Genomic DNA, 12,370 nt, shown 5'->3' on the forward strand with positions numbered 1-12,370 from the left:
TCTTAACCTGAGCTGCCCCTACAGCACCCCCTCCTTTTTTAATGTCTTTGAGATAGGGTCTCTCATTGACTTGAGCTGGATGACTAGGCTAGAGTGCACCCCTCTCGCTCAGCACTGGGATTACAAGCACGCATCACCACACTCCACTTTTTTACATGGGTTGCGTGCGTCAAACTCAGGTCTTTGTGTTTGTACAGCGAGCTCTTTACCAACTGAGGTGTCTCCTCAGCTTCAGTATTAAAAACAACAACAACAAAACCCTTTTTATTTTGCCTGTTACCTTTGAACTTGTTCTGTAGCTCAGGTGGCTTTGAATTTGTGACCCTCCTGCCTCAGACTCCTGAGTAGCTAGGGTATAGGGTTTGTGCTACCCCGCTAGCCAAATAGATCTCCCAGAACTCCACAAATCAGACAGAAAATAAACAAATATATGAGTGATTAGTGATAATTAAGTAGCTTGAACTTAAAGGTCATCTAAAATATTTTACCCAATAGTAAGAAAGTATATATTCTCTTTAAATACACATGAAATTAAAACAAACAAATCAACTGGTCCACAAAAGCAATCACTTAAACTCAAAACACAGAAAATACCACATGGTACCTTCACAAACCCACAAGCCATACATTATAAAATTAAAATTTCTTTAAAAAAAAAAGCATAGCCAGCTGGGGTCATGGGGGCGCACACCTTGAATCCTCTGCACTCAGGGGGCAGAGGCAGGTGGATCTCTGTGAGTTAGAAGCCAGTCTGGTTTCCAGAGAGAGTTCCAAGATGGCCAAGGCTATACAGAAAGACCATTTCTCTCTCTCTCTCTCTCTCTAAAAAAAAAAAAAAAAAAAAGGAGCGAGAGCAAGCTGGCTCAAGGAGTAAAAGCGTGTTTGCTGCCAAACCTGATGATGTGAGTTCAATTCCAGGGACGCACATAACAGGAGGAGAGAAGTGGCTCCCCCAACACACACACACATTAACTAATCAATGTACTTTAAAAAAGATTAGCCAATAGCAACAGTTCACAAAATCATCCACCTGAAAGATTAAAAATATACTTGTAAAAGTCCTTGGCTTAGGGACTGGAGAGATGGTTCAGTGGTTAAGAGTATTTATTGCTCTTACAGATGACTGGGTTCAGTTTTCAGGACCCACTTGTTGGCTAACAACCATCTTTAACTACAGTTCCAGGGGATCCAAAGCCCTCTTCTGGCTTCTAAGAGCACATAATGTGCATATATATGTATGTGTATACATATATTATACATATATATATGCACATTATGCATATATATGCAGGCTACACAGCTACACATATGAAATACATTTTTAAAAGAGTGTATACTGTTCTTGCAGAGGAGCTGAGTTCAGTTTCTAGCATACAAATCAGGCAGCTCACAGCCCCCTGTAACTTCAGCTTCAGGGGATCCCACAGCTCTGACTTTGAAGGGCCCCCAAACACACGCACATATCCACACACAAATTCATAATTAAACATAAAATACAACCTAAAAATAATCTTGGCTTCAAGAGGAAATTCAAACTAAACTTACCAACTTTTTGTAGTAAAACATGCATGAGATGATTTTCCAGATATGGTACTTTATTTTGAATCAGAGTCCAAATCCCTAATGTCAAATTATTTCAAATGCTCACTGGAGTTTTTAGCAGTGAGCAGTACACATCATGTAGTTTTAACCACCCTGAGAGACACGTTCCATTCGTCTCCACCATCTGTCTCCAGAACTCCATCAGTCACCACATACTAACATCTTTGAAACTTAAACTCTTTGAAACATAAAACATTACATAGTAAAACCTGAACAAAAGTATTGAAATAATATGCAGAAAGTTAAAAGTACTTGCTGCTCTTCCAAAGGACTGGAGTTTGGTTCCCAGCACCCATGTCAGGCATTTCACAACTGTCTGTAACTCCAGATCCAGGGAATCCAATACCTTTGTCTTCTTTGGGTACCTACTCTCGTGTGCACATACCCACATGCAGATACACACACCTACATGTTATTAAAAATACTAAAACAGAACCTTTTAAAAAATAAATAGATGATAGGTCTCATCAGTAGCCTTCGACAAATCTGCTCCTAAGCAATAGAAGTTTTTATAATAATTGAATTCTCAAGGAGCTAAAAAAAAAAAAAGACACAGAGAGAGAATAATAAACTCAAAGAAAATAGAAAGAAAAATACTGACAAAGATAAAAGCCAGACATTGATAAACTAGGTAAGGGACAGAATTGGTTGGCAAACACAGAAGTTGGGTCTTTCAAATAGTCCACAACATGAGAATCTTTTTTTATTAAAAAAAAAAAAAAAGGCAAGAGAGAGGAAATACAAACTAACAACATTAGGAGAGGTAGCGAGCACATGTGCCTGTGAATAAATCAAGTAGGAATTGGTCCAGGCACGGTGCCTCATCCCTGTCAGCCCCCCTCTTGCTCTCGGGACGCTGACACAGAAGGGTCGCCTTGCTGTCAAGGCCAGACTGGTCTACATTATGAGATCCTGTCTCAAAAACTAAGTGAGAGTTGTCGCAAATCAACATTTAAGTTGAGTATACTGGCTCCTACCTATAATCCCAGCACTTGATGGCTGAGGCAGGAGGACTTCCATTGGTTTGAGATCAGTATGTGCCACATAATGAATTCAAGACCAGCCTGGGCTGTGGAGTGAGACTCTCTCTAAAAAGAAATACTAGTGAGATTCTGCCTCAAAAAATGAAAAACAAAACCAAAGCTGAGCGTGGTGACACATGCCTTAAACCCCAGCACTGAGGAGCAGAGTTCAAGGCTAGCCTGGTCTACATAGGGAGGCACTGTCTCAAAGTAAAATAATAATGATAAAAAAAAATCAGTATGATAGAATTAAAATATCTTAGAAAATCAAGGAAAGAATAACTTTTTTAGAACTAATAGTGAGTTCAGCAAAGTTGTAGGATATAGGAACAGCATGCAAATTTTTTTGTACTTTTATATACTAATAATAAACATGTGGAGTCTGAAATTTCAAACAATACATTTTTTATTATATACATATATACACACATATATACATATACACTGAGACTTTATACAGTCTGTAATTATGAAAATTTCAAAATCAAAGTTGACCTCAATAAATGGAAAGACAGTATCATGTTTGTGGATTTCGAGGTTCATGCTAGTAAAGATGTCTGCGGGTGGACACAGCTCTATGCAAATCTCAGCAAGGCCTTCTGTAAACAGACTGCTTATTCTACAATATATAAAGGCAGACACTGCCTTCAGAGTAGCTAAAATAGCCTTGTGGTAGGCAAAATAAAGTGGGAGGCATCGCTGCACCTAACATTTGGGTTTACTTTCTACAGCAATCAATACAGTATGGAGGACTACCCACAGAGCTCAGTGGCGCAGACTGGAGAACCCGGAAGCTGTCCCACCCACACCTGCCCAACTGATTTCCAACAAAGACACAAAGCAGCTCTATGGTGGAGAGACAGCTTTTCAACAAGCAGTCCTTTCCACCATACTGCAAGCCTTACACAAAAAATCAACTGGAAATAGATCAGGGATGTAGATAAAATCTATAACTTTAAATCTTTAATGGAAAAAACAGACACAGAAGGGAAAATCTTTAGGGCCTGGAGCTAGACAAAGACTTCCCAGGCATAACAGCAAAAATAAAGAAACTCGGTCAATTTGATCTCAGAAAAATTAAAAGGGCTTCTCCTGTGAAAGGCTGGGCAAAGGGATCAAAAGACAAGCTGCTGAACGGGAGAAGATATTTGCAAACTGAGTGTCTATCTGGTGTGTGGTTAGGGTTTGTAAAAAGCTTTCCAAGTTCAAGCTGAACACATCACAAACAATCCCATTAGAAAATGACCGCAGGCATGAGCATGCTGCATTTTAGGACCAGTCTTTCAAGCCAGCAAGATGGTTCACTGGGTACACTTCTCCCGTGGCAAGCCTGACAAGCTGAGCTGAAACCCACAGAAAAGACAGAACCAATTCCTGAAAGTTGTCCTCTGATCTCCATGGGCATGCCATGGTGCATGCATGTGCGCTCACACACTCACACAGAGAAACAAACATACATCACATACACACAGGATTGTTTTTATTAATTAAAAGGACATTGTTTCATAGCCTAGGCTGTCCTTGAACTCAAGATCCTCCTGCCTAAGCCTGCTGAGTACTGGGAATTATAAGCACATACCACAGCACCAAAAAGATCTCCAACATCTTGAGCCACTAGAGAAACGAGAGTTGAAAACCACAATGAGGCACTGGTACACACCTACCCAAAACAGTGACAACCCCAAATGCCGGTGATGATGCAGAGGAACTGGATCACACTCACTGTAACAGGTGCAACCCTCCAAAGAGACACATGTCTTCACCAAGTGCAGTGACTCATCCCTGTAAACTCAGAATTCAGGAGGATCACAAGTCTGAGGCAAGCCTGGGCTACACAGTGAGTTCCAGGCCAGCCTAGGCTACACAGTGAGATCCTGGCTCAAAAAAAAAAAAAAAACAAAAACAAAAAACCAAACAAACATAAACCAACAAGCCCCATGGCACGTGCCTGTGATCTCAGCATTTGGGAGGCAGAGGCAAGAGAATCAGAAATTCAAAGCCATCCTCAGCTTCAAAGTGGTACAGGAGGTCCTTTCTCAACAAACAGCAAGCAAACAAAGATGTATATCTTAACTCCCAAAACTCATGAAAGTGTTATTGTATGACAAAGGGTAACACTGAGGTTACAAGGAGGCTTGTTGGTTGATTTTTAAGTAGGAAAATTGCTTCAGGACTCAGTATAATCAGAGATCCTCATAAGTGGAAGAGGGATGCATGCCGAAGAGAGCATCAGAGAACGGATGTGGCAGCGGAAGCTGGGGACACAGGGGAGCAGGAGAAACTCATGCGGATGCTGTCGTCTACTTGATGACCGAGGGCTAAAGAGTTCAGAGTGGGAGAAGATAATCTTTGTGACAAAAACGATTGGGCCACCTTGAGATTTTCATGGGGGAAATGTTGGCTCTGTTCACTATACACACCAAAGGACTTGCAGATGGACTGCAAATAGGAATGTCAAATAATGCTTTTAGGATAAAATGAGAGACTATTCTGAAGACCTTAGGCAAAAATTCCCAAAACACAGACTGAAAAAGTACTAACCATGAGAGGAAAAATTGACAGATTGGAATACATTAAAATGAAAGCCAACTCCATAAAAAGACATCATTTAAAAATTAAAAAAAAAAAGTCAGGCCGATCTCTGTGAGTTTGAGGCCAGCCTGGTTTACAGAGTGAGTTCCAGGACAGCCAGAGTTGTTACACAGAGAAACCCTGTTTTGAAAAAACAATAAATAAATAAATAAATAAATAAATAAATAAATAAATAAAAGAAACCAGAGACAAGGTAAAAGCATTTTAAAGACAAAGGATTCATAACCAGAGTATATAACTGACTCCTATAGTAAGAAAAAGATGACCAGGGGCTGGAGATGTAGCAGGGTCAGGAGCGTTTTGGCAGAGTACCCAAAGCCCTGTGCATAAAAGCCAGTTTTATCCTCAGCACCAAATAGGGAGTTGTGGTCCATGCCTGCAATCCTAGTACCTGGGAGGTAGAGGTAGGAAGATCAGAACTGCAAGGCTATCCTTGGCCACATAAGGTGCTTGAGGCCAGCTTATAATACATGGAACCCTGCCTAAGAAGAAAGAGAGAGGACTAGAAGGATGGCTGACCAGGTGAAGAAAACCTTGCTTGCAGCCAAGCTGGATTAAGTGAGTTTAATCTCTAGAACTCACATGGTAGAAGTAGAGAAGTACCTCCCACAAGTTGTCCTCAGACACCAATATGTGCTCCAAAGCACATGCTGGGGCTAAATAAGAGTGAAAAAAAATTAAAGGAAAAGAAAGACAGATACAACCCAATAAAAAGGGAAGAAAGACACTTTGTAATTTTTTTTTTAATTTTTTGGGTTTGTTTTTTTTTTTTTTTTTTGAGACAAAATCTCGCTAAACATAGTCCTGACTGGCCTTGAAGTTACAGTGGGATTTTTGCATAACAGGATGGACAGTAAACACTCACACTTCCTTAGTCATCAGCTAATGCCAATTAAAATCACGGCACAGTACTACTACCAACCCAACAGAACTCCTAAAGCTCAGAGCAGACAGAAGCCGCAGTAAGGACCCTCCAGGCTGATGCAGGTTAAACTGACATATCCAGAAAAACTCTAGGAGTTTCTACTAAAGCTGAGCATAGACACATCACATAGCCTCAAATTCCACTCCTACAGAAATGCATAAATTTCCCAAAAGACACGAAGAGAACGTTAATAACAGGGTTCTTTGTGATAGCCCCAAACAGGAAACAGCACAGGTGTCCATCAACAACAGGGTGAGGATGACAAGGGCAAGAATGGAAGATCCATAGGAATCCCACGGACCTGATGCTGAGCAAGGGAGCTGGACAAAGATGTGCAATTCCTCTACATGAAGTTCCAGTCCAGGCTGAGGGCCTGCAGGGCAGAGGTTGTGGGGGGGGGGGGTGAGGGGGAGGTGGGGGGGGGGGCACGGGCAGCGGCCCAGGGCTGGTCATTTTATTTCTGTTGATCTGGGTGCAGGCTGAGCAAGTTTTGCTCTTTGTGGCAATAGTTGTTATGTTTTTTTCTTTTTTCTTTCTTTCTTTTTTTGTACATTATGTTGGTTAAGGAACACTGCACCTTATGATAGGACCTCGAGAACACACAGTGCCAAATCCACAAAATCGTAAGGGAAAATGAAGGAAATCTTAAAACACTTCTCTCAGACATGGGTAGAGCAAGCACACCACACTAAAAATTAGAGAACACGTAACCAATAACATAACAAACCTAGTGAACACAGGAAAATCGCAAATTCAGAAGGTCAAGGCAAATGTTCTTTTGTCTGTGCAGGTTTGCACACACGTGTGTGCACGTGGAGGCTGGAGGGCCACCTGGGATGCTGTTCCTCAGTAGTTCTTCCTTTGTTTTGTTGTTGTTTGTTTTGATACAGGGTCTCTCAGTGCTTTATCGGTCTCCATGAAAACTAGGATAGGTGTCCAGTAAGCCCAAGGACAGGCCCCATCTCTGGCTTCTCAGCATTAGGGCCACAAAGGCACACTGGTATGTGGTCTCTGGGAACGGAACTCAGGTATTTGTGTTTGCACGCCAAACATTTTAGTGACTTAGCCGTTTTCCCAGGGCCAAGACAAACATTCTTTTCAAACTTGAATGAACATTTACAGAAATTGACTATGTATTATTCCCTGGAATAGGTTCTAACAATCACCAAATAATGAGCAATGTGCAACCGCTGTTCTGTGACAACAATGCACTGAAATTAGTATTAAAGACGTGATTTTAAGATGACAGAAAAACGATACATTTAAAAATGTAAAAGCACGTCTCTAAATTATTCATGAACCCAAGAACAAATCTTGTAGGAATGAAATATTTAAGACTAAGTGACAACGCAAACAGTAGCTATCAAAACTCAGGGGTCTGTAGCGGGAGTACTTAAGAGGACACTAATAGCTAGACGCATGAGTATTAAGATGAAGAAAACTTAAAAATTCATGAATTAAGAACCAAACTCAAAAAGTAAACATGGAGAAGAAGATGAACTGACCAGACAGTCGGTTAATCTATGTACCGGCCACAGAGAGAATTGCCACATGGGTACAGCAGGAACCAGCAGCCTCCAGCGTTCTTTGATGGCACTCATGAAGGGAGCCAAAGAGCTCTGAGCCCACCCAGTAGGAACTAGCTGAGCCTGTGTACCTCCTGCACTCCACCTTGCTCGACTTCTTTCAGCTGACCCCGGGGTTCAGGCCAATTCCCCACGGGGTCTTCACAGAGTAATGACTGCTGGGGCAAGGCACAGTTGTGCATGCCCGAGATCTCAGCATTCAGGAAGCACGAGAGGTAGAGATCTTGAGGCTAGTCTAGGCTACCTAGTGAGATCTTGTCTCAAAACAGAAAAAAATAAGAAAAAGAAGAAAAAAGAAAAGCCCACAAGACAAACAAAAACAGCTCTGCTGGACTTCCAGCGAGTACCTTGCTCTGGGGACTCTCGGCAAGAGTGGCACCTGTCAGTGCTGTGTTGGGTCACCATCTGATTTATCTTACAATATCCTAGGGCCACTGTAGCTAGAGATGAGGGAGAGAGAAGCCCTAGAAATGTGGTGGGGTAGGGATGCTTTCGGGAGCACTTGGGGAGGCTGAAGAGAACTGCATGGGAGCTCCCCAAGTGGAGTGGTGGTGCTCACTATTGTATGACAAAAGTGCATTCATACGCTCCTCATCCAATATAATAAAATGCCTTAGAAAAAGTCTAAAGGAAATGTAAAGTGTTAACTATGGCTTTCATTGGCTGGGGAAATCATAATTTATTTTCAATGCATTTCTGTAAATTTCATCAATTTTCTCCATCCCTTCTGTCCAAACCCCAGTAGCCGCTGGCTTCATGTAGCTGTTGAGCACTTGAGATGCGGTTGATATGACTGAAGGGCTGACATTTTGATTGTATTTCATTTTAATCAACTAAATGCGGCGCTGTCTTGGACAGGGCAGATCAAAAATGAGCACAAGTAACTTGGTCGCTGCATTCCCAAGGATTTGTTGGTTTGTTTGTTTAGATTTGTTTCCTTTTTGTTGAGACAGGGTCTCACTATGTAGCTCAGGATAGCCTGGAACTTGATGTGTAGACCAGACTGACCTCAACCTGCTGCCTCCTGAATGCTAGGATTAATCAAAAGCATGCGCCACCACATTCAGGTCTAAGGATTATTTCTCCATCTTTAACACTTGAGGGACGGGGTCTGTGGAGGGGGCTCAGTCAATAAAGCACTTGCAGCATGAAGACATGAGGACTGGAGGCCAATCTCCAGAGCCTGCATAAACAGCTGGGCAAGAGTGGTAGCCACCAGAAACCCCAGCACATGTAAAGTCAGGCTAACTGGAATAGGCTGGCTAGGTAGTCTAGCTGCAAACCCTGGGCTCAGCTGGAAGATCCTGCCCCAGTAAATAAAGCAGAGAGTGATGGAGGAAGAACCAGACATCAGCTTTGGTCCTCTGCATGTGCATATGTGCCATACACATGCAAGCATGCATACACACACACACACACACACACACACACACACACACACACACACACACACACACACACACGCTAAAAATTGTCGTCTAATAAATACAATGGAAGGCATACATCTAGAGTGCAACTTGATGGATAACTGTCACTTAGATCAAGATCTGCTACATGTCTGGCACCTCAGAAGTGCCTCCAGAGCCCCTCTTAGTGTCTTCCAACATTATTTTTCTTTCACCAGCCTTACCTGCTTTAAGATTTGCTGTGAGCGACACCATAGGTTACTTTCTCCTCTGTGGCTGGCTCCTTCATTCAGCATGATGACATCAATGTTATGCACAGCTACAGTTAGTCTTTTTCATGTTTGAGTAGTATTCCACCATAGACCACAGGTTATTTTCTCCCCTCTACTGTCTGGGACTATTTCAAAGAAAGACACTACGGGCTTTGGGTGTATATCCAAGAGTGATACTGATATGTTATGTTGTGAGGTTTCTTTAACTTTTGTATACTGCCAAGCACTTTCTTAAGAGGTGACAATCACATTCTCAGTGACAACACAAAGGTACTAATTAAAGCAAGAACTGCATGTTTATCTTTTTAAAGAATTTTTTTATTCACTCTTAGAAAATATCTACACCAACTACCCCCTTCCATTTCCCTGAACTTCCTCCAGCATCTCCTTCTCCTCCTCATCTCCATCATCACACACTGAGTCCAGTTAGTGCTGTGTGCATAAGCATGGGCAACCCCCAAAGAAAAATGACTCCCCCTACCTCAGCAGCCATCAAATGCCAATAACTTCTCAACTAGGGGTGGAGCCTCATAATCGCTCCCCCACCCATCCTGGAATTACCGACTGGCTTGATTTTAACCAGAGCTTGTGCAAGTCACCACAGCTATTGTAACTATATAAGTGCAGCCCCCATTTCATGTCCAAAAGATAGCATTAGAACACTCCACCCCATACATTGGCTCTTACATCCTTTCTGCCCCCTCTTCTGGAAAGTTCCCTGAGCCCTGGGGTTTGAAACAGATGTCTCATTTAGGGCTGCACACTCAATAGTCATCTTTTCCTCTACACTTTGACCAGTTATGAGTCTGCATTGACCACTGGCCACCTCAGTTTCTCTGACCAAGGTTGAGAGCAGCACTCATCTATGGGTTCAAACATAAATATTAGGGGGCAGTTTGACAGCATGTACCCAACTCGAAGGCCTATGACTTCCTCAGCCATGGGAGTTTGACCCAGTTTTGCCCTTCTGTGAAGCAGGACTCAAGTCCAATCAGAAAACAGCTGGTTACCCCCATAAGAGCCGTGCCACTGTTGTGTTCAGGGGCACATCTTCCCTGGCAGGTTGGTATCTTAGCATGCAGGGTCCACCACTGAGTAAATCCACTGGTGATTTTTCTCCCCCATAGGCCTGGAGTATCACCTTTTGGTATCATGGACGTCAATAGGGAAGACAATTCCAGGCCAATTCCAGCTTTATTTCCCTATGTGCCCACACAAAGTGTGTGTCTTGTCTTCAGCAACAGGGTCCTACCAACAAGTTGTAATGGGAAATCAGGAGCAGTGACAATAGCCTGAGCAGGAATTATGTTTTAAAGTTTTGTTTTGTGTAGACAAGGTCTTGCTGTGTCACTCAGACTAGCCTAAAATTTAATATGTATCTCAGGAATGCCTCAAAATCATAATCCTACTGCCTTGGACTTAAGTAGGCATTGGGTATTGTTTTTATTGTCAGAGACAGACTGCTATTTTGAGAAATAAAAGACAGCAAGATAAATTTTTCCCCTAGGCTAACTCCATAATTATCAGTAAATTTAACAACATATAGAACATAGTATCTTCTATAAAAATCTAATTAATAGAGGAATCTGGAGGAGTTCGGCTTGATGGATCAGAGAACTAGACAAACCTCAACTCTGATAATCACCAGCTGTGTGACCTTCAACAAATTGCTAACCCTCTCTGTTCTCTGGTTTCTTTGCATGTCTACTGGAACAATAATATTGTCACAGGATTGCCATAAGGATTAATAAAATGGTTATTGTAAAGCAGAATATGGCCCTGGAATTCAGGAACATGGTAAACATTCAACCAGCTTTGGCTATTTAATGGCATTATTATTATTTGTGTTAATAGTAGGTAGTGATTGCTGGAATATCCAGTCTAAACACTTAGCGAATCACTGCAATTAAAACACATCTGGTAATTGGTTCCCCGTCCTTATCTGTCTCCATTTCAGCACTGATCAGCTCTTCCCTCATTCCTGTGACCCTGGCAGCTTTTCTCTCGGACAGTTCGATACTCTGGACGGCTTCTAGACTCGATCTGAGGGCCGGTTCACTCGAGTGCTGCTAAGAGAAAGCGCAGCTAGTCTGCCAAAAGCAAATTACTCCATACGCAAGGGGGATAAAATACGCAGCCGATAAGAATATAAGCACTTCTGTCCTCCTTACACCATATGGACTAAAATTTAGTTATTAAACTTACATTCACATGTCCGAACAAAGAACACCACTAAGCACAGTTTCGAAAGCATCTCATCTTCAAACTGCTTACTTTCCCAATGTGTGACATAAAACCTTCCGGACTGACTTAACCCAATTTGTTCCATTTTTTTTTTCTACTTAGCACGGGGTATTTGAATGGCTTTAAAAATGTCAAGTCTTCTTAAGAATGCTGGGCATATTTTGAACTAAATGTTAATACTGTAGGACACTTCGTAATGCAATCTGTTCTCCAGGCCAGCCGCAGTAGATCTTTTCATTTCCGTGTGACACTGTTCCCTATTGAGCCCTAAGGAAAAATCCTGTCACTAAAGGTACAGGTGTAGGTGGGTGTGTTTCAAACACAATCAATTAATGGACGTGTCACAAATGGAATGGCCCTGTTTCCTCCACTCCCAGCTCTCCAGTTTGGCTTGTCAATATTTTTTGTGCTGCAGATGTATGAGAGAAAGGCATCCATTAGGTCAAATGTGACGATTTCTTGTCCCTTCATAGAGCCTTTGTTATGTCCTGACACTTGGGCGTAGCCTTCCCTCAATATGCACTTAATCTCTGAGCCAGGGCCTCCAGTTTCCCTGCTGAGTGCTCATGCTGGTGTGTCTCCCCACCCTGACAGCAAGTCATGCCTTCTGTCCTCTCTCTGAAGAGTGCCATACCTGAGCTGTGAACAAACCTTGAGTGAGAGCCGCAGGCACCCCACGCACACACTTTACCTATCAAAAAGCATTGCTCTGAGAACTAGA

Source organism: Peromyscus californicus, unplaced genomic scaffold, assembly GCF_007827085.1.
Source record: "Peromyscus californicus insignis strain IS unplaced genomic scaffold, ASM782708v3 Scaffold_11__1_contigs__length_118956290, whole genome shotgun sequence".
In the NCBI taxonomy this organism is placed as follows: Eukaryota; Metazoa; Chordata; class Mammalia; order Rodentia; family Cricetidae; genus Peromyscus; species Peromyscus californicus.